The sequence below is a fragment of the Strix aluco genome, chromosome 12 (genome assembly GCF_031877795.1).
Source record: "Strix aluco isolate bStrAlu1 chromosome 12, bStrAlu1.hap1, whole genome shotgun sequence".
NCBI lineage: Eukaryota > Metazoa > Chordata > Aves > Strigiformes > Strigidae > Strix > Strix aluco.
In genome coordinates this window covers 9,473,607-9,498,121 of record NC_133942.1, presented here as the reverse complement: position 1 = coordinate 9,498,121, position 24,515 = coordinate 9,473,607, and the positions used below count along the sequence as shown (strand labels likewise).

Below are 24,515 nucleotides of genomic sequence, written 5' to 3'. Positions count from 1 at the left end.
CACTGTGCTACAGCAATGTTCTTTGCCATGTTCTAATTTTTCCTGCTTTTTCACTTAGATATTAACTGTCAAAACATGTTTCAAGCTTGAAGATAAGAAAACACCTTCTAAAATTAACAATAAAATAGATAGAGAAAAATAAAGTAGCGGCCTTGGTGAACCAGAAATTCATACAGAACCAAGTCAGTGAATATATTGCCAGAGGTGTAAATATTACTAGAAGCTGGCAAACCAAGTTATCAACATACAGTCCCAAAAGCCTCTTGGCCTTTGTTCAATCAATCAAATTATTGAGAAGACAGATAATCCTTCTGAGATACAGAAAACAAAAGAGCAGGCAAGGGGAGAAGAAAATGTCAAGTTACATGAAAGTTATCAGGAATAACATTATTATTTATAGAATATTCTCCATCTAATTCCCGAAAAGAGAAATAAATAGAAAAACTTATTGAGACACAACAGCTACTAAATCAATTTAATAAAATAAATTAACAAGTACTGCAGTAACATAAATATTTCATTCAGGAGTAAGTTGCTAAAAGCCTTTCCCCACTAAAAGATCACATTTTAAAGTCTCCAAAGTCTCAGTATTTTTGCTTTTGTATTAGGCACATCTTTCACTGACCACAGCTGTTGCTGAGCTTTTGGAGACAGACAATTCCAAGTGCAGATCCAGCAGGAGAAAGCTGTGTTTTTTCAACAACAGCTTCTGAGCAAAAGCAAACCCTATTGTCAGAGAGCAGGACCACTCTGTGGGAGCAGAATCTCTCTCCACCTCTCTTCAGGAACAGCAGTTTCTAGAGTATTGCATCAATACTTATTTGCTTCAGTACCTGAAAAAACAGCTTAGCTCATCAATCAAAAACACATTCTCAGACACCCACAGCAAACCCACCCCCAAACATTGTAGGCAAAATGTTTATGCATACCAAGAAAAAAAGAAATCTGAAAAATGAGAGATCTTTTTAGCAAAGTAAGTCTGTTAACATTTAATTATCAGGTTTGTAAACAATCTTTAACTACCCAGTCACACAGATTGCTGTATAGACACTAGATAGAATTCACTGGACTTTCAGTCTCAAACTCCCAGCCTAAACTGTCACATTCCAATACAATTCTTGTTTGAATAATAAAATTAATTTTAAAATTAACTGGATTATGTACCAAGCAAGAATTTATTTTCAAAACCTTTCACAGGTTTTGGAACCTATAGAAAAGGCGATGGTAAAGTATTCAATCACACATGTACACTTCTAGATTTGAAGAATCTGTTTCCCATTGTTACAAACACATTTTACTACTATTTTTGTATGGCATCCTTTCAAAAAGCTACAGTACAAAATATTCTAGTTGGGTTCGCATTTTCTAGTTGCTTTGATTTAGAGATTTTTCACTTAGATATATGTTGAATTCAATTCTCACTTTAGCCCACAGCATTTTAAACTCTGAGCCTTAACTATCAGATTTTATTCTCCATTACATTGAATCTCCTATATCAAAGTTGATTGTTTTTCAGAAAGACATCAAACTCAACAGCTCTTCCTAAAGCAAAAACATACCAACCAATTAAAAACCCTTATGTTCTCAGTATGTGAAATTGTTTCATATTGTATAACCTAGCCTATTGAAAAAGATAAACTATTCAAACCTAGTCTTAATGTATCCACCCAAAATATGAAATATGTAACAAATGTACGCTGTGAACTTTTGTTTATCTCGTCCTAGCAATTTTATACATGATCTCTTTGGTCCATTTTCTGGACTACAACCATCTAATAGCTGTAGCCATTCATCCTATTTCTTATTAGACAGAAGTACCTACCCCTCAGATAAACAGTTATATCCAATCATGGAAGTCAAGCTCCTTCAGACTTTCTAAAAGGTAGAAAAAGTGAAGTATTTTTGCCAAAAAGAAGATACTCATCAGAACTATGATAAAATAAAAATGGTGTGAGAGACAGCAAGCTGGAGCATTTAACATTTCTACTGCTTCTCATACTCTGGAAAAAATGAAAATTATACTAGTGCCTTAAAAAAAAAAAAAAGCTTTTATTCCTCATGAACTGCGAGCATCTTTTTTACTGTCTTACTTCTCTAAGGATTCGGGAAATGCATAGTGATTGTGTTTATCAGAACATGCCTATAGGCCTGTACTGATATGCTTACTTACACTTTCATTTTTCTGATACAAGACTGCTGCTTCATTTTAGGGGCCTTCCCCAAGAGAAGGCTCGTGAAACGTCACATACTTTTATCTCTGTATTTTGTGCCTTAATGACTATGCAGAATTGTTGTACACCCTTTGATATGTACAATAAAAAAAAAAAACCCAACTAGTAGTAACAGAAATTTCTGAAAGAACTGGGACTCCTGAGCTTGTTTATGGCTTTGGGGAGGTGGGGGATGACAGATTTTGCTGACATTTGCTCTTGGATAGCATTGAAACGCAAAACGGAAATGGTTCATGAAATGTGTGTTACTTTCTCCACAGCATTGGAAAATAACACTATCCTCTTCCCAAATTACACATAAAAATAAAAGAACGCTTCATGATAGCTGCTTTCTGCAAAGCTCATATAAATGGTTTCTAGCCCTCACTGTCTGGCCCAAAGCTTAGTTCCACTGAGCTGCTGAGAATAAAGGATAGTGATTAAAGGAATAGAGTGCCACTTCAAACACTATTTTTGTGGTATACTAGGAACAATATCATAGATTAACATCCCTAATGTATTTTGGAATTCCAGTATGTGGCTGCCGTATACCCCAACCCAAAAATCTGGTTGGTAGACTGTGGTCTACGTTTGTCTATATAGTTAAAGACTACTGGTTTCATATAAAGATGCATTGATGTGATTTTAATACCTTCCAGCACAGAATGCGCTGGATCTGATTTCCAATGCTGAACTGCAGTAACAAGTTGAATATGGATTGTGCTGAGCTATCAGGTAAAACTGAGTATTTAAAAGACTATTTTCCCTTCCAAAACACAAGTATCTCTCTCTGTCAGTCTCTCCTCTGATAGATGTAGTAACTCCCTCTTTCATTTGAAGATGTTTTCTTGATTATGAAATCTGAAAGATTCACTACATACTGTAACTTTTACTTTACAATCCAGGCAATGATGGGAACACACTAGTTAACTCCAAAACAAACCTAATGAGCAATCTTTCTTTGCACAATTTCAAAATTTAGGAGAATATCAGCAATAACGTATGCAATATTAAATTTTTAATTTTTATTAAGCATGCTTTTTTTGATACAAAAATCTTAACATCTTACTTCTATCAGATGCTGCTCAGGCTTTTACCTGAAATTCCCTTCAGTAACATCCAGCTTAATATATACCTAATAAACTGCCCCACCTAAATAGATTTAGCAGTTCAATTTTACAGCTTAGTTGATTTTTGAAGACTTTAATGGCTTTTATGCAATGTCCCTGCAGACCCAGTTGCAGCACACTTTGACCAATTTTCTTCCAAGACTGGGCAATGGTCATCACAGAACAAATATGTAAGTCATGACTTACAAAAAAGAACATTTCACTTGGAAGAGTAACTTTTTAAATTAAAATAATCAAACTAAATGAATAGTTTTAGTTTGGCTGAACTAAAAGGAAGAATTCCAATGGATTTTCAGTTATACTCAAAATGTCCCATTCATGTTTTCCCTTTCCCATTTCCTCCACAAGCTTTATCTATTCATCCATTTTATGACCGAAAATTTTAGCACAGCTAGAGAGACCCACAGTAAGCTTCACCTACAGCAGCCAGTAGTAAACTTCTGATTATGAGAGGAAACTCTCTGCATTCCATATCTGATTCAGATTTTGCTTTTAATAACAGGAACTGCAACATACATACTTTCTGAAGCAAAATGAGTGAAAAAATGAATAAAGCAATTTGAGAACATCTCAAGATAGAGAGAAGTGCTATTAATTTCAGTGGGAGGGACAGTCTCGGAGAGATGACAGTAACCTAAGTAGGGACAGGGTGAAGCTCTTGGGTTCCAGTCCAAATCTTTCAAACCCAATGCTCCAAATGAAAGTCCAAAGTCTAAACTTAGGTGTCTAAAATTAAAATGGCCTAAGGGGTCAACCATCTGTATCTTCCAGTTAATTTAAGTGACAGCATAGTTAGTGGCATAAAAAACCAAATCACTAAGTGTTTACATATAGAACTCATGTCCTAAGTTTAAGGGCACAGGTTTAACATGCAATCATTTTCTGGACTCCATGCATCAGTTTTCCCCAAAGTTAAAAATTCTGCCCCGGGCACAGGGGTCTCCTTGCTCATAGTATTCTCAGTATCAAAAACCTTCTTCCAGAAATAACAGGGCATGCTTATCCAAGCTAATCAAGTTAGAGTCTTCATTTACCATGGACAGTAATACAACTGATTAACACATGTGTTAAGCAGCTGTTCCATACCAGTTTTTGTAAATTTGGCAATTATCCCCTATGCTCCTCCCTGACTCCCCAGTTAAGCGATCTATCAAGGGAAGAATAAGGTACAATTCAGAATCTGAGTGTTAATCCTCCAAATATTCAGTAAACTACAGTTGAGAATGATTGTAAGTTGTAGAACTGCTGCTGCTGAAAGATGCAAAGACAGGTTAGTAAGAAGCAGACATTTACAAAACATTCAAAGGGCTGAAAAGCACTTGATTTTAAAGCAGGCTTTTTTTAACCCTTCTCTCTTCTCAGTCTTTTGAGAAATTTTTAGTAGAACCACAAAATAGAAAGTATTTTCTTGCCTTTCTGACAGAGACAGATTAGAAGGATGGCATCCATGATTAGGTGAAAAATCTGTTGGGGACTTCACTTCTATCCCATTTCTGCTACACACATCAAAATACAATCCACTGGCTCACTGTGTGTTTTACCTGCTTTTAGAAGATACAGAGCTATTGCATATCCTGGGTACAGCACCTGACTCTCTAGCTCAAGCTAAGGAGAGACATGGTGTTAGTATTCCATATCTGCACTTCAGCATCTGATGTATCAGTCAAGATGGTGATTATCATAGTATCATTTTACAAATATTCTTTATGAGGCAGGAAGCATTTTAATAATAAGAGATCTTAGACGATAAGCCAATAACTACATAGCTGCTCAGCAGGGACCTAATTCCCCTTTCAGTGCCAGGTTTGCTATAAAAAACGTCACAGTTTTGTATATGGCATTCACTGTCCTGTAGAAATAGAGACTACCTGTGACAGGTCAATCACATCCTGCAACTGTGAAGTTATTTTCATCCCACATCATATATAGGAACAAAATAACGAGGTGGGGTTTTTTTGTCAATTAAATTGCCAATCCTTGCTGCTAATTGTCTCTATATTAACAGCATATTTCCCTATTCAAAAGAATGCAAAATTCACCTTTGTAAGAACATAGGTTCTACAACAGCTTTCTCGCTTCTCAAGAAATTTCTGTCCCCTATAGGAAAAAAAACCTCACGGAGGAAAAGAAAAAAAAAAGGCAACTGGAGTGCACTGTGCTTGTATTATGCAAAGACCCTTCCTCATCACCCTGTGAAAAAAGCAAATAGTTTTACAGGGGATATAGTAAAATGTAGGTTAGTTTCTTTGACTTTCCAGGATGACAGGCTTTTATTGAAAATGTAAAATTACGGGGCTTGATTTTCATCAAGTATTTTGTTTAATGCACTAAATTATGCAAAACATCTAGAAAGCATTCAACTCACTATTAGTAAGTAGCTACTGTAAATACATTCTCTCATTTTAACTGAAGTAGTACTATAGACAACCTACTACTATATCCCACAATTTTCAGATTTCCCGTGATTGAACATTAAATCAGTAAAACATTTTGGTACAGCTGTAACTTTCAACGGATGCTAACTATTTCTTCATTTCTAAGACTGTACGTGAATCCTAAGCAAAAAGTCATTGGCACCAAAACATTTTAAGAAAACCTAGCATTTAGATGCTTTACCACAACCAAGATAAACTATGTACAATAGCTGCTAAAGCTGCATTTTGCTAACAGTAATGAGACTGTTTGTTTAAAACAATAAATAGCCCGTATGTTGCCTGGAAATGATTATGGCACTCATACCAGAAAACTTCAGCGGTTCTAACAAGTATATTGTGATTTTGTGCAAAAAAACGCAAACCAAAAAACCCCAAAATGAAACACCCATGGTGCAACATTAGAATGAACCCAAACAAATTCAAAGAAAACCCACACTGAAGAGCATAAAAAAGCCCCACATCATTCACTCCCTAAAAATCTCACTGCCTCCCAAGTCTTCTCCCTCGGGAAGTCAGCAGGGCCAGAACTTCACTATATGCTACATTCCCACTATATTTCCTGCTGCAAGCTTCGACAGACCCCTGAAAGAGAAAGGAAGGGCTTATGGAAAAAGCTTATGCTGAACACCAGAACAGCAAGCTATCCTGTTCTAAATGTACATGCACACACAGAGGTGTGTACGTGTGCATATAAATACATGCATATACACACAGATGTATATATATTTATTTTATCCTAACAGTGTATAAACTCCTGTGTGGCAAACATCCTTCTCTGCCACACATCTAGAATGTGTGTTTCATCTTTGTATAAAGGGTGATATCTTACTTCTCCAAGGGTTCCTGACCCCTTTTCTCTAATTGATTAAATTAAAAATAAAAAAATATTAGGACATCTCTTTTGGTTCTGCCACGGAAGTAGAGCACACTGCCTGAGAAGTACTTTGTGAATTTCCTTCCAAATTGAGCAGCAGAGGTGCTTTCGATCAGCACTGCAGTAAGCACACATTTTGCAACTACCCCTTTGGTTTCAGTCAGCAGCACAATTCTTGGAGCTGGCTGAAACATTCTCAATAAAATTTCATACTCAGCAGCAGAAAGGATGCTAAATCACCAGAAGAAACAATCCAACTCCATATTGTTCTCTCTTGGGAACACTGGAGGTACAGATAAACCACTGATTCAAATAAATCAGCAGAACCAAAAGCTGCAGAAGCAGTGCAAGGAAAGAACAAGAGATGAGTATCTGCTCCTTGAAGGGCCTATACATGCAAAATGAAGAAGTTTCCTCATCTCTGAAGCTGTTCTTCATATTCCAAATGTTTTCTCCTCCACATACCCTGAAATGCAGAAATAATAACCAGAGAAAGTACTGTGGTGCTTCTACAGTGCAATTTAAGAAAGTCCATTACTTTTTCTTTTAAATATACTAGCTTTTTAATCATAGAAAAACCTTTTGGAATGCTAACAGTAAGATTCACAAGCAATGCTTTTGGGCCTTAAACCCGCCAAAATGCATTCTGTTTCTGAGGTCAGTTACCTCAGAATGACAAATGACGTAACAGCCAGCTAGACTGCTGACTGAAAAGTGAGGGGAAAGTTGACCCTTCCCCAATCCAGCAAAAGGACACCCTCACGCTAACCACCTAGGAAGCACCAAAGAAAGGGTCATCCACAAAAAGGTAGCTGAAAAGTTAAAAAGAAACAATCAAAATTCACGATAAGAACAAAGACATTTTCTTGCTACTACTACACCGCTTTTTTTAAAAATTTTACCTGTAATTTTCTACACATATAGTCAATAGAGGAGTCTTTTGCATGATTAAAAGGACTGTGAAAAGCTACCTGAAATTTGTCATGTGAAGTACTGCAGCATGTTAAAGTTCTCACATTATGTAAGACCTCCAAATAGAGTAAACCCTGAAATTGCCACGAGATGTAAACTGACAGTCATATGCTGTCCCTCCTGTTTCAGCACCAATCCACGTCTGGATTTCTTCCCTACCAAGTAATCTTAGAAATTCAGTTCCTGTAAGAAAGATGCAAAAGCTAGATATTCATGTTAGTCAAGATCAGAGACTCTGACAAGGTGAATGAAGGTTTTCCTAATGGCACCAAACATAGCTTTTGGCAAAAATACATTAGTTGCTGTCATAGTGAAAAGAATAGCTTCAACTGCAAATGTTAACAGGCAGCAGATAATTGGGCACAGGTGTATGTCTCTGGGTGAATGTCTGAAACTGAGTTTTGAACTCTCAAGCAGAAGACAGGTACTTGCTCACTGCAGTCTATACAGGCTGCTTGTAACTTTGATAACACCTGGATTAAACAGAAGGGTCGCATTCTGAATCCTCCAATTAACACAGAGGCAAACATGCAATTAGAAGTCTGCTCACACGTTGTGTTTCTGCACAGTAACTATTTAGATTGGGAAAAAATAGGAGTTTGGGTGCCAAAAATAAGAGTTCCCAGAAAAAAGTAGTAGTCTCAAAAAGAAGAAGGAGCCAGGAAAGAAGGCAAAGTTCATGGCTGGAGAAAAGCGGGGCAAAATCCTAGAGATCAGAGATGCAATGGAGACAAATGAATACCAGGGGATGCCCAAGGACCCTGGCCAGTGATGTCCAAGATTGGTAACTTCAACAAGATGCACTGCACAAACCAACACAACCTTTTACCCAGCCTTCCCAAACTAGCAGTGATCTCCCTGTTGGGAACGGAAGTCAAAACCTAGTGAATGTAGTTTGCCAGCAGTAGAGCAGATTAAGTGACTATGCAAAAATCGATCAAGTGTGACAAAAGCTTAAATCTTGTTGGTTCTTAAATAAACCCTAGTTAAGTAGCTCCACTACACACTGGTTTTAGCTCTGTCTCACCTCTGACAGCTCAGTTTCCTGGTAGGTCTCAGCATGCTGCAGCCTACCTTATGAAGAGTACTACCTATTTAGAAAATTTTAAGCACATTTTATTCACCATTTACAAAACAAAAACATTAAAAAAAGAAGAAATCAAACTCCCCCAAACCAGAAAACATTTACACAATTCAACTTTGTAACTGCAGGTCTCAAATTGAAGTTTTGCATTGCAATTACAAAAGCGTTTTCGTAGAAAATGGAAAACGTTCTTTCAAAAGAAAAATGAATTCCATACTGCTAGTTGCTGCTACCTCGTAGAAAAACGTAGCCTACCAAATAAAAAAAAAAGAAACACTAATCTAAAATTGAACTTCACAATTAATAATAAAAAAGTTATGAATCCATGGAAGGGTATCAAAGAGTTACATTTTATTTCAGAATTTCCATTTCACGTATCATGAAAGGAAGCAGGCAGAAGTATAAAAGCCTGGGGGGAAAAAAAAAAATCTCTTGGGAGTTCATTTCATGCTGTAATTGGTGAAAAGCATCTCTAAAAAGGTTATAAATGCCATATTAATTTCACTAGGAAAGCTCCCATGGCATATTAATTTAGTTTCTGGCACTGTTATTGCATCTTTTCAGATACACAAAATCTTAAGAGGTAATTTCATTAACAGTAACGATCTGAGAAAGGCAACTAAAATGTTTTAAACAGATTGGTGACAATTCAGCTTGCAAGCATGCATGTTTATTAATATACTATCATTCTCTTCCCGTTAACAACACACTGACACACAAGAGCTAGCAGGCTCTGCTACTGAAATTATGTTATCCTCAAGGCCTCTGTTTTTGCAAAGATTGCATGAACAGCTCTCAAAAGATTAATGACCTAATCCTTTATTTAAGGCAGATACTCATCTTCAGTGATCATGTATAAACTCTGAAGCTGAGTATGAAATTTAACAACTGTCTTAGCTTATGATGCTAAGAAAAAAGACTTTTTCCCAAACACTTGATATATGGGACACTGTAGGTAATTCTGGACATATAAAATACTTCAAGTGCCAATTTGTACAACAGCATTAGCAGCTTCTCCATCCTGGTCTTAATTCTGTTACCTGATTTATACCCATACATCTCCGAAGCTACTTATGGTCTCATTAGTTAGTAGAAGCCAATAGGAGTTTTTTATCATAGGATAAGTTTATAAAATGCAAATAGATAGAAAGCAAGATCTATCAAAATAAGTATGTAGATACTTACAAATCTTACACTCTATGATCACTTTTTACAAATACAGTATGTATATTTTGTATGTTTTAGGTGATAATTCTAAAACCTGCATACACTTACCAGTTAATTGAGACATCCTGAGCTCAGCTATCATATAAAAGCAAATTCTTTTCTCTTAGTCATGTTTTAAACTCAGGCTGTTCATTCAACTTCACTCTTAGTCATGCGAAAGGGAATACCAAAGAGCTTTAAATCACAAAAGTATAACCTGTGTAACCAAAGCTGCTACTTTTTATGCGTTCATGATATTCATCTAATGAATTAAGAGTCTGTAACTCAGGAGTGTCTTTCTGAAAAGGATATTATAGTTCAACTAGACCCATAGTTTTTTAAGCAGAAACTCCACCACCAAGTTCTATATCTTGAGCAATATCAGGAGATCAGATCATAAACGTCTTAAATGTCCCACCGGACTCAGAAATCTAATGAGTCACATCCTAGGCATCTCTTCATCAAAACACTAAATCCCCATTGCAGTCAACAGCAGATGCAAAGTCTCTGAAGAATTTACCCATCAGTACATAGAAACTACATTCTGGAATAAATGTTAAGCCATACTCCTCTGAACACTAAAGCAAGTTTTATTGTTCTTGGCATATTTCCAACTCTTTGGGCAGTTTAATTTGAAATTTTTCTTGAGAGGTACTGAAAATAAATTTTTTAGAAAATTTGTTTCATGACTGATCTTTATTCACAAAGCAATGTAAACTCTATGATCGGCAAACTTGGGATTCATAAAACAACGTGTATTTAGAGCAGTTCTACAATATGTTTAGATTCACAGCAGTAAGAATGAAGTGTAACTGGTTCCCAATGAAGTACTTTTGTTATTTTCAGGAAAATAAATAATCTGAAATTAAATTACTTTAATCTAGAATAGAAACTGGCAAAAAACTTCATAAACTATAGGCGTTACTAGAATGAAACACTTTTAAACCCAGAAGGGTGGGAACACACAGAAAAGAAAGGCGCTCATTATTGCTGAGTACACTGGATTATTAGACAAGCATGGATGGAAACAGGGCATGAATGGTAGTTTCCTTCAATAGATAGTCTTCTGCACAAAATTAAGAGCAGGGATGCCACAGTATCACACACGATCAACTAGCTCTCTCAGATTAGGAATCTGTCCAACTGACTAGTACTCACAAACTTTGATTATTCTTAGTAATGTGTAATAATTATTGCATTACATGGTGCTTACTTTAGACTACACACTCAGTTCGTCATAGCCATGTTTCATTCTATTCTTACCCTCCAAAATTCTTCCAGTATCTCCTAACTTTTTTTCACAGATAAATAATGCAGGTTCTCTCATTCAAGTCAGTGATGAAAATATTAACTAATGCCAGATTCGGAACATTTTTGGATTTCTGCAGAACCCTAATTGTTTTTTCAAGACATACAGAATCATACCCAGAAGAAAAGCAGAAAGAGCATCTGAGCTCTCAGTTAAAAAAACAAAACAAAACAAAAACACATTTGCTTTTTAGGCTACCATCTGAGCTGACATGAAATACTATCTTCCAACTTAAGAATTCTCTCCAAAAATATTGTATTTACGAACAGCAACGGGTTGCTTGAATGCCCAAAATTCAAGATGTCTTTTCTCACATATTCAATTCCTATCATTACAGCAAAAAAGCAGTAAAAGGAATGCCTAGCAGAGACATGACAGTACAAAATGTATTTGCCATACCTTAGGCTATACAACTGCAGGTTGTTTTAAGACATTTCTAAAGGCTAGGAAACTTTTCATTTTTACAAATTACAGAACAGAGAAAACACAAGGGTTTAGGGCAGATACACAGCACAGTTCAGGTACAGAATCAATGTTAAGAATTAGGGTTTTACAGCTTGAAATTACTTAATGAAGTTACAACTTTATCTGTCAGTTTAATCACCAGGACAAGAATAAACTTTTAAAAAATATTTCATATGACCTCGAAGCCTAAATCCCATTACGAGAAGTTATGTGATCTCTTAAGGACCTGTAGTCAGCTTTCCAAGTGAGTCAGGGTGCTATGGAAACTTTTAAAACAATTCTTTCTGCATAGGCTACTGATACTATAAAATAATTCACTTTAGTCTCTCTCTGTCTCTCAAAAAAAAGTAAAATTATCTCAACTATTAACACAAAAAATAAATGTTCTGTTGCAAAACACTAACCAAAGATATACCAAAGCCACTGAACCTCAGGGCTAGTCTGCTTCCTGTTACATTTGGTCAACTTTATTGAATACTGTGACATTTACATACATTGGAAGATATATTCCAGAACACATTACTTTGTGAACTACTAGTAATGTATTTAAAGGAAACGTGCTTATTCTTAACTGCAGTACATGTTTCTTGTAATACTATGAAATCCTGCTATTAACTTTTTCTGCAAATACAACAAACCCTCTTGTCTTATTTAACATGCATTGTATGCAGTGACCCAATTTAACAGTGTAGGGCTTAAAGGAAAGAAGAGCTGTTAGATCTACGAATATGTAACATCACTACATTCCAGCCAAACAAGCAGTGGGAACATGCAGAAGCAACACAGAAGGAACACTGCATATTATCAGCAGCTCTCTCCATCCAGATACTTTATTAAACAGGTGATAAGCTTTTATCTTACCTGGCTGCTCAGGAATTTATAATTATTTTTTTTTTAAAAGCAACTTTTCTGGCAAATACTGTAGGATTAGCTACTTCCCTACTTCAAAATAATTATACAAGGTTTAAAGATTTCTGCATGTTTTTAAATAAATATTTTTTCTATTTGTCAATAACTCATTCTTCTAGAACACATGCCTGTAAATCTTAAGCTACATTTTCAACAACCTTTTCCTTTTCTTTCAAAAACACTGGTAGACCCTTATAACTATATTCATATATATAGTTTTATATATACAGTTACTGCATTTCATTTGCTTTGTAAATTAAGCTGGATGATCAAATAAAGGTCATATTTTGCATAAACATGTGTACAGAAAGTTCTGCTTTGGTGTTTTTACCTTCATGGGTTTGCTAAACCCCATACTTACTGTTGCATTTAAAGAAAAAAATGAAATGGATTGTGTGTAGTGCCCATTATCTCAAATTATACAGTTACAATTAACAAATTAAATTTCTCATGGTATGGTGATAAAAACAAATAAGATAAACAAACTATCATAGTCAGCGTTTCACTTATTTTTTTGCCTAGATCTCAGGATTTTACTGTACAGCATTGAATCCCTTATAAAATTACCTCCTCTTAAGACCATGAAATATGCTGTACAATACTGAGAGGGTATGGGTTTTCTGGAAATCTTTTTTTTCTTCTCTCTCTAAACATAATTTATTTTCCATAGCCATATCCAAGAAAGATATGGCTTGCAGATAAAACATCCCCAAGAAATCACACCTATATGGCAAACTATTTTATACAGCTACATTTTGCCCCACTTTAAAAGTGAATATACTGACATGGCATCATTTCAAGCAGCACAAAATAGACTTTTTTTTTTTTCCATAGATATCAATCATGAGAAGTGTTTTAAAAGATCTAGGGCTTAATCTGAAGCTGTCCAACAGCATAAGAGTTTGTTTTCCAGGTGTGAACAGAGTAACAGTAATAGTAGTGAGCTAAACCCACTTGTTGGCCATTCGCTGTTTTAGCATTTCAGCTTAAAATGTATTTCACTGCCACAAACAACTACTTCCTCTGAGGTCATCATCTGCCAAAGAGACTCAGAACTCCACAACTCAAGGGCTACTTTCTGGTATCGTTTTACTAGGAAAGAAGGTCCATTTCAGAGGTTTGGGGAGGTGGATTGTTTGTTTTTGCGTTTTTAAAGCTCCAGACTTCTTTTTCTCCAGTTCCCAAGGACCGTGGCAGCATGACGCTCAAGGAATTTGTTATAGACAGAATCATTTTCTCCTCCACTGATGTTTCAGATTTGTAGAAAAAAAAAAAAATGGTTCACTGAAAACTTATGTATACATATGTTACTGTAACTTCTATAAGATAATAAATGGAGTAAAACCAGTCATAGGGTTATTTCTACCCACAATGACATACAGCATGAAGAGTAAAATTATGTGCTCTTCCAACCTTTTCCTCACAAAAATAAAGCAGCTTTTTATAGAGGTAAACTTTATTATGAAATCCAAAAAAGGGTATTTCATATTTTTCTTTGATGGCTGTAAAAATACATTTAATGACAACCAATTGGCTTCAGAGAGATCTCCTCTCATGAGTACATATCCCTTTATTTATAAGGGATAGGAAAATATTTTATATTTAATAGGAGTGGCACATGGAATGAAAGCTAACAACTGAATAGCTCTTGAAGGAATCATTTCTCCCATTTTCATGTAAAGCATATTTTAGGAGACAAAATTGGAGGAAGGAAAATGATAATGGCTCTGTTTCTCAAATTCTGTATCAAAGAAAGTCAAGAAATTATCAGCTAGCTGCAACGATCTCATCAACTCCACATACTTACAACTGAGCTGCTCAGGCATGAATATTCATCTCCTGTGGTAGCAAAAGGCAATGATTTATATTTCCATGTTAATTGAGGTCTACACTTCACTAGTGCAACATTTTGTGCTCATAAGAGCTTATCTCAAGCACCTGATCTACATTAGCACTGAGGGAGAGCAGCCAAGCTAGCAACACCTCAACTGGATGCACATTCATCAGGTTTTCCAGTATGACTACATATTGCTTATCTGCTGAAATGAGCATATAATCTTTCTGCGGTCAGAGTGCTACCAGGCCTGCAGATAAGCAATACATCATATCAGTAAGGCGCATGTGCCAGTAAATCAGCGACTTCGGGCTTGCTTTAAAGAAGATTCCCCTATGTGTCATAAACAATGAATAGTTTGTAGCATGTGTTTGTAATCACAAAGCCAGTTCAAACAGATTTGGACCCCATTGCAAAATTCTTAATTCTCCCAGCTGCAAGTCCTGAAATTCAATTTCCAACCTACTAGCCTCTGTTTGACCCATCCTCCTTTGCCAATTACAGGGACTCTCCCTTTGAAGGGTAAAAGAACTGAGAAAAGTATCTGGCCTAGATTAAACTACAGAAAACAGGTATCTTGTTGCAAAGATGATGTAGCCCAGAGAGAGACAACATAATAAGGATTATTGTTACAAACAACACAGCTCTAGACTTTACGGTGCTACTCTTTCTTCTCCACGTGCTTTTATCTATCAATGTCAGAAGAAATTCTGAAAAATGCAGAATGATAAAAATGTAAACTGTGTTGCCCAGGAGACATTACAGACCTCTACATCGGGCTTCTTCAAGAGAACCTTCTTTACTGAAGGAGAGAAAGTGGGGAACTGGCTGACAGGCCACACCCAGAGTGTGGTGGTAAATAGCTCTTTTTCAAACTGGCAACCTATCACAAGTGGGGACCCCCAGGGATCACTATTGGGCCCAATGTTGTTTAGTATCTTCATAAGTGATATGGATGATGGGATCAAGTGTACCCTGATTAAGTTTGCTGACAATACCAAACTGAGTGGGGAAGCAGACACTTCAAAAGGGAGAGCCACCCTGCAGGAAGACATGGATAGGCTTAAAGAGTGGGCTAACAAGAACCTTATGAAGTTCAACAGGGATAAGTGTAAGATCTTGCACCTGGGAAAACATAATCCAAGGAGTGCAGCACAGACAGGGATCTACCTGTCTGGAGAGCAGCTCTGGGGAAAGGGACCTGGAGATCCTGGTGAACAAACAGCTCAATATGAGCTAACAGTGTGCTGCAACGGCAAAGAAAGCCAACAGGCTGCTGGGCTGCATCAACAAGGGCATCACCAGCAGAGATAAAGACATCATTATCCCACTCTAGTTAGTGCTTGTCAGGCTACATGTGAAATACTGTGTTCAGTTTTGATCCCTGCTATACAAAAAAAAGATATGGGCAGGCTAGAGAGGGTCCAGAGGAGGGCCACAGAGACGATCAAGGGACTGGAAAGCCTGTCATATAAGGAAAGACTGGGAGAAATGGATTTGTTTGGCCTTGAGAAGAGAAGTCTTAGGGGAGACCTTATCACCATGTTCTAGTATTTAAAGGGTGCCTACAAAGAAGATGGAGGCTCTGTTTTTACAAGGAGTCACATGGAAAAGACATGGAGTAATGGGTACAAATTATTCATGGGGAGATTCTGATTGGACACTGTCCTGGTTTAACCAGGATAGGGTTAAGTTTCCCCAGCAGTGGGGGGGGAGCTCTAGCCGGGTTATTCAGATACCATGCCAACGTCACATCCTGGCAGGTCACATTTTTCCTGGCGCGGGAGCGTGGTGCACTCATGGTTTTGTACATCGTGCTTCTCACTGCTGTATTTGGTAGCTATTTTGCTCTGTTCATTGCTATCACTATTACTGTTATTGTTATTGTTGTTGTTTGTTGTGTTGCTATTGCACTGTTGTATTAAACCTTTCCTTATTTCAGTCTTGGGGCTTTGTATTTCACTCCCTTTGTGGGGGAGGGGTAGCGACCACATGGTCTCAGACCCCGGCAGGGGCTAAACCACCACAGACACAAGAGGAAAGTTTTTCACAATGAGAACAAGCAGCCACTGGAATAATCTCACCAGGGAAGTGGTGGATTCCCCAACATGGGGCACTTTTCAGATTCAGCTGGACAGGGTGCTGGGTCATCTTATCTAGACCATGCTTTTGGCACAAAGGTTGGACCAGATGATCCTTGAGGTCCCTTCCAACCTGGTATTCTATAATTCTATGATTGAAGGAGGAGAAAACACTGTTTAACCTTCATAGAACATGTTTTTTCACAGTCTTTAGTTTCCTCCTATTCTTGCCAAGAATAGGCATTCTTTTATTAAACCCGATTAAATTCTGCTTTAAGCATTTACAGTCTGCCTATACACTAATGAATTTCTATGTATGTACTTTCTGCCCAAAACTATTATACAGTCCTTATCTATTAAGCATTCCTCAGTTTGGAATGTTAGAGACATACAAGTATGATTGTAGACAGAGAAGAATATGAAAGAAAAAGAAAATCAGTAAAGCACTTCTTGGTGCTTCACTGAAGAGGATTATTTATACGAGTGCAAACAACTTTTCCTAGCTTATCTGAAAATCTGCCTCCAAGTATTTAGCAATGAATAGAACAAAGGAACTCTACCATAACACAAACATGCAAGAAAACCTCAATTATAAACAGACATATGTGAGTTCTGTGTATCAGGTCCTAAAATATTGCATTCATATAAAGAAGCCTGAAGGAACAAACTGTCTATTGCTAAGAAACACTTAGCTTCTACAGGATCTGTCATTCAGAGTGTTCCTCATCCACTAAAAGTCATCCACAACTACATGGCTCAAAAATTCATTCCTTCACACAGATTTTTCAACACAGAAGAGACATTGTATGAAGCCCAAAATCTGATTTCCCCCATTGTCTCCTGGAGTATCAAAACTGTACATGATAAGGAGCTGTGAGAATAACTCATAGGACCTCAAATCCTTGTGTCAAATTGTCACTTAGAGCTAGATCTTCCCCTAAATGACTTGGTATTGAAACGCTCTCCCGTGGTTTTGTTTCAGGTCTTGTTTTTATGATTACTGAAAAACCAAACATGAAACACTGAGAAAAAAAAAAAATTATTTAAAGCGTTGTTTTTTGTTTTAAAATTCCAAATTTTCAGATTAACCTCACAATCTCTGAATTTAATCCTCAATTTGTAAATGCTTGGGCATCCCAGTACTCACGCTTAATTAAATGGTTACTACTTTCCAATGTCAATCACTTTACAGCAAACAGCCTCAACTTATCAAACTGCAGACACTGTATCTATCAACCTGCTTTATTTAATGTTATCCTCATGGCCTTCTCTGGGACACTACATTATTCTATGTTACTTCTGTTAATTTGTGCTGAAAGGAAGTTTCTCTCCAGCTCTTACTCAGTTGCACTTGTAGAACTGATGAACACATGATACTCCTTAAGTCTTTCCCACAGGTGAACTTTATCTACAGGTTGTATATTCTGTCATTATTTCTGTTGGAATTACATAAATCTGCCTTCCCTTTACACTCTACCTTTCCTTTAATTCACCTATACTCTTCCTGAGACAAAGATGTAAAGTTATTTAGAGAGACATGGGAGGTGGCTTCATTGCTTCACGCTTAATTATAATTTGTTAAATCAATGTTTTCTTTACACTAAAATAATCTTTTCCCATTACCGCAATGTTATTTAATACACCTGTCTGTCCACCTTTTCTCTGAAATTGACAGTGTAACAGCTCTAAGACTTAAAATAGTGGGATATCAAATATTCTCAGGTGAGAGATGGCCAGGTTTCTGGTAAGGGATGGTAGATCTGAGACTAAGTGTTCCTGACATACCCATCTGCAACACTTTGGTCTGTGTTCTGTTCTCAGGTATGTTATTCTGATTAGAGCAAGTATGCTGTCATATCTATATCTAAGTGTAGAGTTTGATAGCCTATGTTTACTTCTACTGTTTGCTGCTTAGTACAGACTGAATCCAACTAATAAACTCAAATTTACTGCCATCAAGAACCTGTCCTTTACACCGATCTCAGTGCTAACAGAGAAAACTACTTAACACAGGATAAAAGCTCCTTGGCAGTATCTCAGAAACTTTGAAGGCAATAGAAGTGTTTGCACAGAAATTTAATGAGTATATACCTAGACAGATATATCTGGGATCACTCCCTCTATGTCCTTGCTTAGCAATTTCCAAAGTACCCGATAGAGTCACTTACCAGTATTAGAGAAATGAGTCATTCCAACCAAAAGACAGAGCAATCCAAGTCAGGGACTGTTTCTCACACTTTGTTTCTTGTTGCAACAGATCTCAAGAGACTGAAGAAGCTAATCAAGTAAAGATATTACCTGCTATATGGTCTTATTTGGCATTCTTGTATTCATGATTTGCATAGTTTGAGACAGACAAAACCCTTTACAGTGTCAGGCTCCCATATTAAAGTTCTGTCATTACTGTGCTTTGAGTGTCTATGTTGACACTGCCTATGGATCATAGTTGTAGCCCTTTTTTGCTGGAAGAGTGCTTTTGAAGAAAATTATACTTACTACACTATTCAGAAAGTAATTACAGTAGAAGAGAGTAAAGTGACTTAACAAAGACCAGTGCTGTAAGGCAGGCCTCTACTCTACTGCCCTTGTTCCTGAGACTAGGAGTCCATGGAATGACTAAATTGTCAGTCGCTCACGCATTTAACGTTTCGACAGTACCAATACAATAACCTTAGCCTGGTCTGCTGTGTAACACAGAGCAAAGGAATTTGTTAAATATTCTTTTTCAGTCAGGAATATAATATCAATAGAGCTTCATTCCAGCTAAAGTGCTGAAACATAACAGATAGAAAAATGCAGAATTTTTTCATTCATATTTCCTAATAGGCAATGATTATTTTACCAGTTTCTATGCTACTATCACCATGGCAGCTAGCCATTTTAATCACAGGCATTAGAACACGCTTCTGATAACATCATAGCAATAGCTTAGAAATATATTACATCGCCTGGTCATATGCAGCAGTAACAACTTTGTAAATGTCCATATGATAGAGGACACTAACGGCATCAGCAGACATCAGAATTAGAAACATGATATTTCAAGCATCTAATTAAAGAACAAGTTCTCAGTGTTCCTTACTCTCATTCTGAAAACAATAGTAGAAATATAACCATTGTAACAAAAACGAGAATCAAAATTCTTTCACAGCTTGCTCAGTCTCTACATGGGTTTTGCCCCTTCTTTGAATAACTAGTCAATGCATATGATTACTCAGCAGATCCTAAGAGAACGTGCAAGCAAAAAAAAATTCACTGTAGAGTACTGAGTATCTGCGAAACACAGATAAAAATGGCTACTTTACCCTTGTATTAAAAAAACCCATACTTTGTTCTCTGTAGAGATTAAATGGTATTGAAGCATCGCATACAAGATTGAAATCATGATCAGAGAGCATAACTCAGTGTTCTGACTGATGAAATTTTCAACGTACAACGTGAAACATACTAATTTCACTAAATGTATCATGAGTATGTGCAGATAAGCTCATTCTGAAAAAACCTGTAAGTATTAAAAAATACTTTCAGCAATAGCAATCCTCCATTTCCTCTATAAATTACATTTTCAAACTATCTTAGAGCAAAATCATACTCTTGATCTGGGATTTCTGATTTTTTTTTTTTCCCAAATAAAGCGCATTTCTAAAGGCTGAGAATCTAAACCATTAACTGAATTTATAAAACCTTTTAATAAAGGCTAATTAAGCAAGTTCAACAATTTCTGTATTTGAAGCCTGAAGCTTTGCCAAGGGTCCATCCAAAAGATATTAAGTACAATTAATGTCAATAATACTCTGCAGCAAAACACTACGGCAAAGCACTATGACTAAAAATCACTGATATAACCATACCCCAAAATAGACAGCATTGACCTCAAATAGAAGAACAAAAATCTGAAGTAAACCGAGAATGAGACTTGAGACATCACCATTAGCTTTGTCTCTTCAAACTACTTAAAATCAGGAATACTCATTACAGAAGAAGTTATGCTAGCAGATCAATATAGAAACAGAACTGTAAGTCAGGTCTTTTGTATCTCCAGTATCTCCATGCTTGTTAGATTTACAATTTTTCCTCCTTTGGGTCAGTAGTTGGGGAAGGACAGCTCAAACAAAGAGAGTGGTATATATTTGATGGTGAAATAGTTGCATTGCTACATTTACATGTATATACTAATTAATCTGCCTTTCAAGTAAAACCAATTCATTACTATCAAGAATTTGATGACAGTTGTCATCTTATCTGGGGACACTCCCTCAGTTTTGTGTCATGCTTTGTCTTAGGAAAGCAACAATACAGAAACACAAGAAGATGCAGTCTAATATCTATGAAACATTTATATGACACTTGAACTGGTAAACTTCTACTCTTGCATAAGGCTACACGGCTGGATTTTCAGACCATCTAAGCAGCCAGGTTAATCTCCCAGTTTTTTCATTAGGGCAACACTGATTAATTTGTTCAGAAGGTCCACATACCATTTAGCTCTATGCTTTGGTCTAAATAACTATGAATGCATTTGCATGGCTGTGCACTGCATATCATCTATAAATGAACTGGTAGACTCCAAAATTTTCAACAATAAGCCTTTTCTACTTCTTTCAGTCCTCAATTTAATAACAGTTGCACTTGATATTTTAAGGGCTTGCCATTTCCTTAATTGAAAGTTTATGTTTAATTTTTGCTTAATATGAGACCCAAGATATTTTATGAAATTCAAGTCAAAAGGAGATCCAGATTTCATGATGTTTTTGGGAATGCAGAATATATTAAACAGAAGGAAACCATTAAACACTGTAATATCTGAGGTCTAGACTATCTGGTGACAAATATTCTGCTACTTCCCTTAGTCCTTTCCCTCTTTCAACTCCAACTTTCTCTCCAGCAATACGTAACTACATGGGAACTCCTTGCCAGTGTTGTTCTCCTCCTGTTAAGACTGTACAAGTTACTGTGTCTAAAGACAATAATAAGCTAAATAACAGTATGTGAAAACAAGATGACATACATATTTTTAAAGTTCTTATATGTCCATGCAGCAAATAAAAAATTTAATAAAATACCATTTCTTCCCCAAGTAACACAGATACGATACCATGAACTCATACAAGATTCTAAATGACATGAAAACACAGTGATGAGATTTAAAACATATAGTTTTAAATTAAAATTAGATGTTCTACATATACTACTATGGCTAATTAAAAGATAGATTCCCTGATTTTTTAATAAGTAACACGAAGGGAAACTATGGCAATGATTAGCATTGGTAGGATCTGAGTCAGTGTTCATACGCCTGCATGTATACGGCTCTACAAAATTCCCGACCTGGAGACCCATTCACTGAAAGTCTCTTCAGTCCCCGGCCTTTTTGCAGAGTCTGCCAATATGACACTAGGGGAGATGCGCCAGGAGCAATGAAAGATGCAGAGGTCGGCTTCCTGTGAAAGGACTAAGTACCTGCCCACCTGCTTATTCCATGCTTACCTGGAGTCTGTAACATCCAGCCCTTATCACACTTATTTGAATTTGTATTAGTAAACCAAGACTAAAATCTTCTAGACCCCACTTGCAAAAAACTACCTTTTCCAAAAATAGATACATTACGATTAAGGAAACGATCAGTTATTTTTTGCACTATACATATAGCAAATTATTAGTCTATTAGACCTGATCCCTACCCAGACTCATACTTTCAACAGATATTATAAATTAGTTCTGTCCTGAAGATGACTGAGCTTCTATAAACTACAAACACAAAAACATAATATCACAGAAGAGCAAGATTCACAAAAACATCATTCCTACTTCATGTCACACCATGCTGTGTGGGCATACATAGCCCAAATTGGTTCTATACTCCACACCACAATCAATGTCACAGCGTTACCAAAAGCATATGGGCTTGTAACAGAAAGTACCCCAGAGGAAGGCAGGTATTGATATGCAGCTATATTCCAGATTCAAATGGGGAAACTCTAGCTTGCCGCTGTGTGAGCAGCACATGCACACCTGGGCAAAATCTGGCCTTCATCCATAGAAGGAAGACCATTTAGTCAATTCACACCAACAGCAGAAAACTGAGCCAGATCCAGTCTCAACAGATTATAAATAACAAAACAACACTTTTCGTACCAACAGCACTTTCAATTCCAGAAGCTTAACATACGTTGCTTTAAATCTGTGCCATAGCAACCTTTTTTAAAGTCAATGTCATCTGTAAGGACTGAGTTAAAATGTGGGCCACATTTATCAGACATTAGTTTCCTTTGGCTATAGAGCTCAGAAAACTGACTGTGTGCCATCCTAGATGTGATCCCAGCTGTATGTGTTGCATCCAGCAATGTATTTTAAACTAGTCCATTGCAAAATACTTGTCCAGATGCTCAGTTTCAAGTATTGGTCTGAGACACTGAAGGTCAAATGAAAAGTGTGAAAGGTTTCTTTCTGTTTACATCAACTTGACATCAATATCTGTAAGCTAGAAATTGTGGCACTATTCAGGGCCTAGGGAGAGAAGCCTCGAGAGTTTGTTAAAATACGACGTTATAGTTGGTCAATTTAAAGGTGCATCTAAGGGACAACATAAGAGACCATTCCTTTTTGCAACGTACGCCCACGTAGCCATGAGTACCACCGTGTGTGTGTGATACTGACCAGTGATGAGGAACTTATTGTGACAGAACCACAGCAAAAGTAGTCAACAATTCATTCTTTTATTTTCAGTACTGGCTCACAAGGGGGTCTGCATCTTTATGGCTGACAGATACTTAAACGAACCTCTAGAAAGAGCTTGGAACAGACATATTCGGTTGAACCTCCAGGGTAAGCGTAGGGGTAGTGAGCTTTTTAAATTTAGATTATGTAAGGTCGTGTGCTTCACTGCATTATGTTTTATATGCACGTTCTAGCTCACTGCACTATATTGCACCCTGTGAACTTCAAATTATCGTTATTCACACAGATCCTGACAGATTCCCTTTTGTAGCTCTTTCGGAGAGAGAACAAATCTCATATGTACATCTAATATTTACCAGAACGAGGTCAATCGCCCAAATGTCCTGACAGGGGCCAGGAACCACGGAAGAAGGTTCCACCTGCCCAAATCGGCCTCTTGGCTGAGCAGCACCGGACCACCCGGCCAGGGAGCAGGCTCCTTGTATCAGCTAAAGCCGCGAATGCAGGAGCGAAGCTCGGGCGAGCGTCTGCAATGCAGAAGCCCTTCCCGGAGCTCATCAATGAGCCGGGGGGAAGACGGGGCGGGGGCAAAGCCGGCAGCCCTGCCCGCATCCCCACCACAAACACCCGCGGCGCGGGGCGGGGGGTGCTTCTCGGAGCCCGGCTTTGCCCTTACCGGCTGCGGCCGAGGGCTCTGCCCTCCGGCTGTCCGCAGCTCCGCGCAGCGGGAACTTCTGCAGGCGGGGCGGAGCGGAGCGGGCAGCCGCAGGCAAGGACAGCGCTGCGGGCCGGGCCCACCTGGGCCACCTGCCGCTGACTGACACCGGCCCTCCCGCCGCGCTGGCCTGCCCCTGCCAGCTCCCAGCCAGGGCAGAGGAGGAGGAGGAGGAGGAGGAGAGGCAGCTCTTACCTGCTCCCGCTGCTCCTCCCGCGAGCCCTTACTAACCGAGCTCCATCTTCCTCCGGCCAGGGAGGGGGGAAGGGAGGGAGTCAACCCAGCGCTGCCGTCCCCCCCAGCTGCCGCTCTCCGTCACCGCTGTCCCCCCGCCCGCGCTGCCCGGCGGAGCGGCCGCCTCTCGCCCGCCCTGCAGACGGCACCGGCAGACGGAAAGCGAGACCCACCTCCCGCCGCCGCCTCCTTCATGAAGTCACCGGCCGCAGGGCCCTCCCCTCGCTGCCCGCAGCGGCCCGGAGAGCCGCGCTCCGCCCCGCCCCGCGCCGCACCCGCCCCCGCGGCAGCGGGCCCCGCCGCGCCGAGCCGCGGCCCGTAGTCGCCCTCCTCCCTCGCCTGCCCTTTCGGCAAGCTCGGCCGCGACGTCCCCGCCGGA

General features: G+C 38.2%; 1 protein-coding gene across 8 annotated transcripts in view; it reads right to left on the bottom strand.

Moving 5' to 3' along the window:
* OTUD7A (OTU deubiquitinase 7A) overlaps nt 1–24,515 on the bottom strand; it is a 212,341-nt gene that overhangs the window by 127,591 nt on the left and 60,235 nt on the right. The window contains exon 1 of one of the 8 annotated variants that reach the window (XM_074837300.1): nt 24,098–24,261. The exons of the other annotated variants lie outside the window; for them this stretch is intronic. The gene's annotated coding sequence lies outside the window, so the exon portion shown is untranslated. Of the gene's footprint in view, nt 1–24,097; nt 24,262–24,515 lie in introns of those variants that run through there. 8 annotated transcript variants of the gene reach the window in all.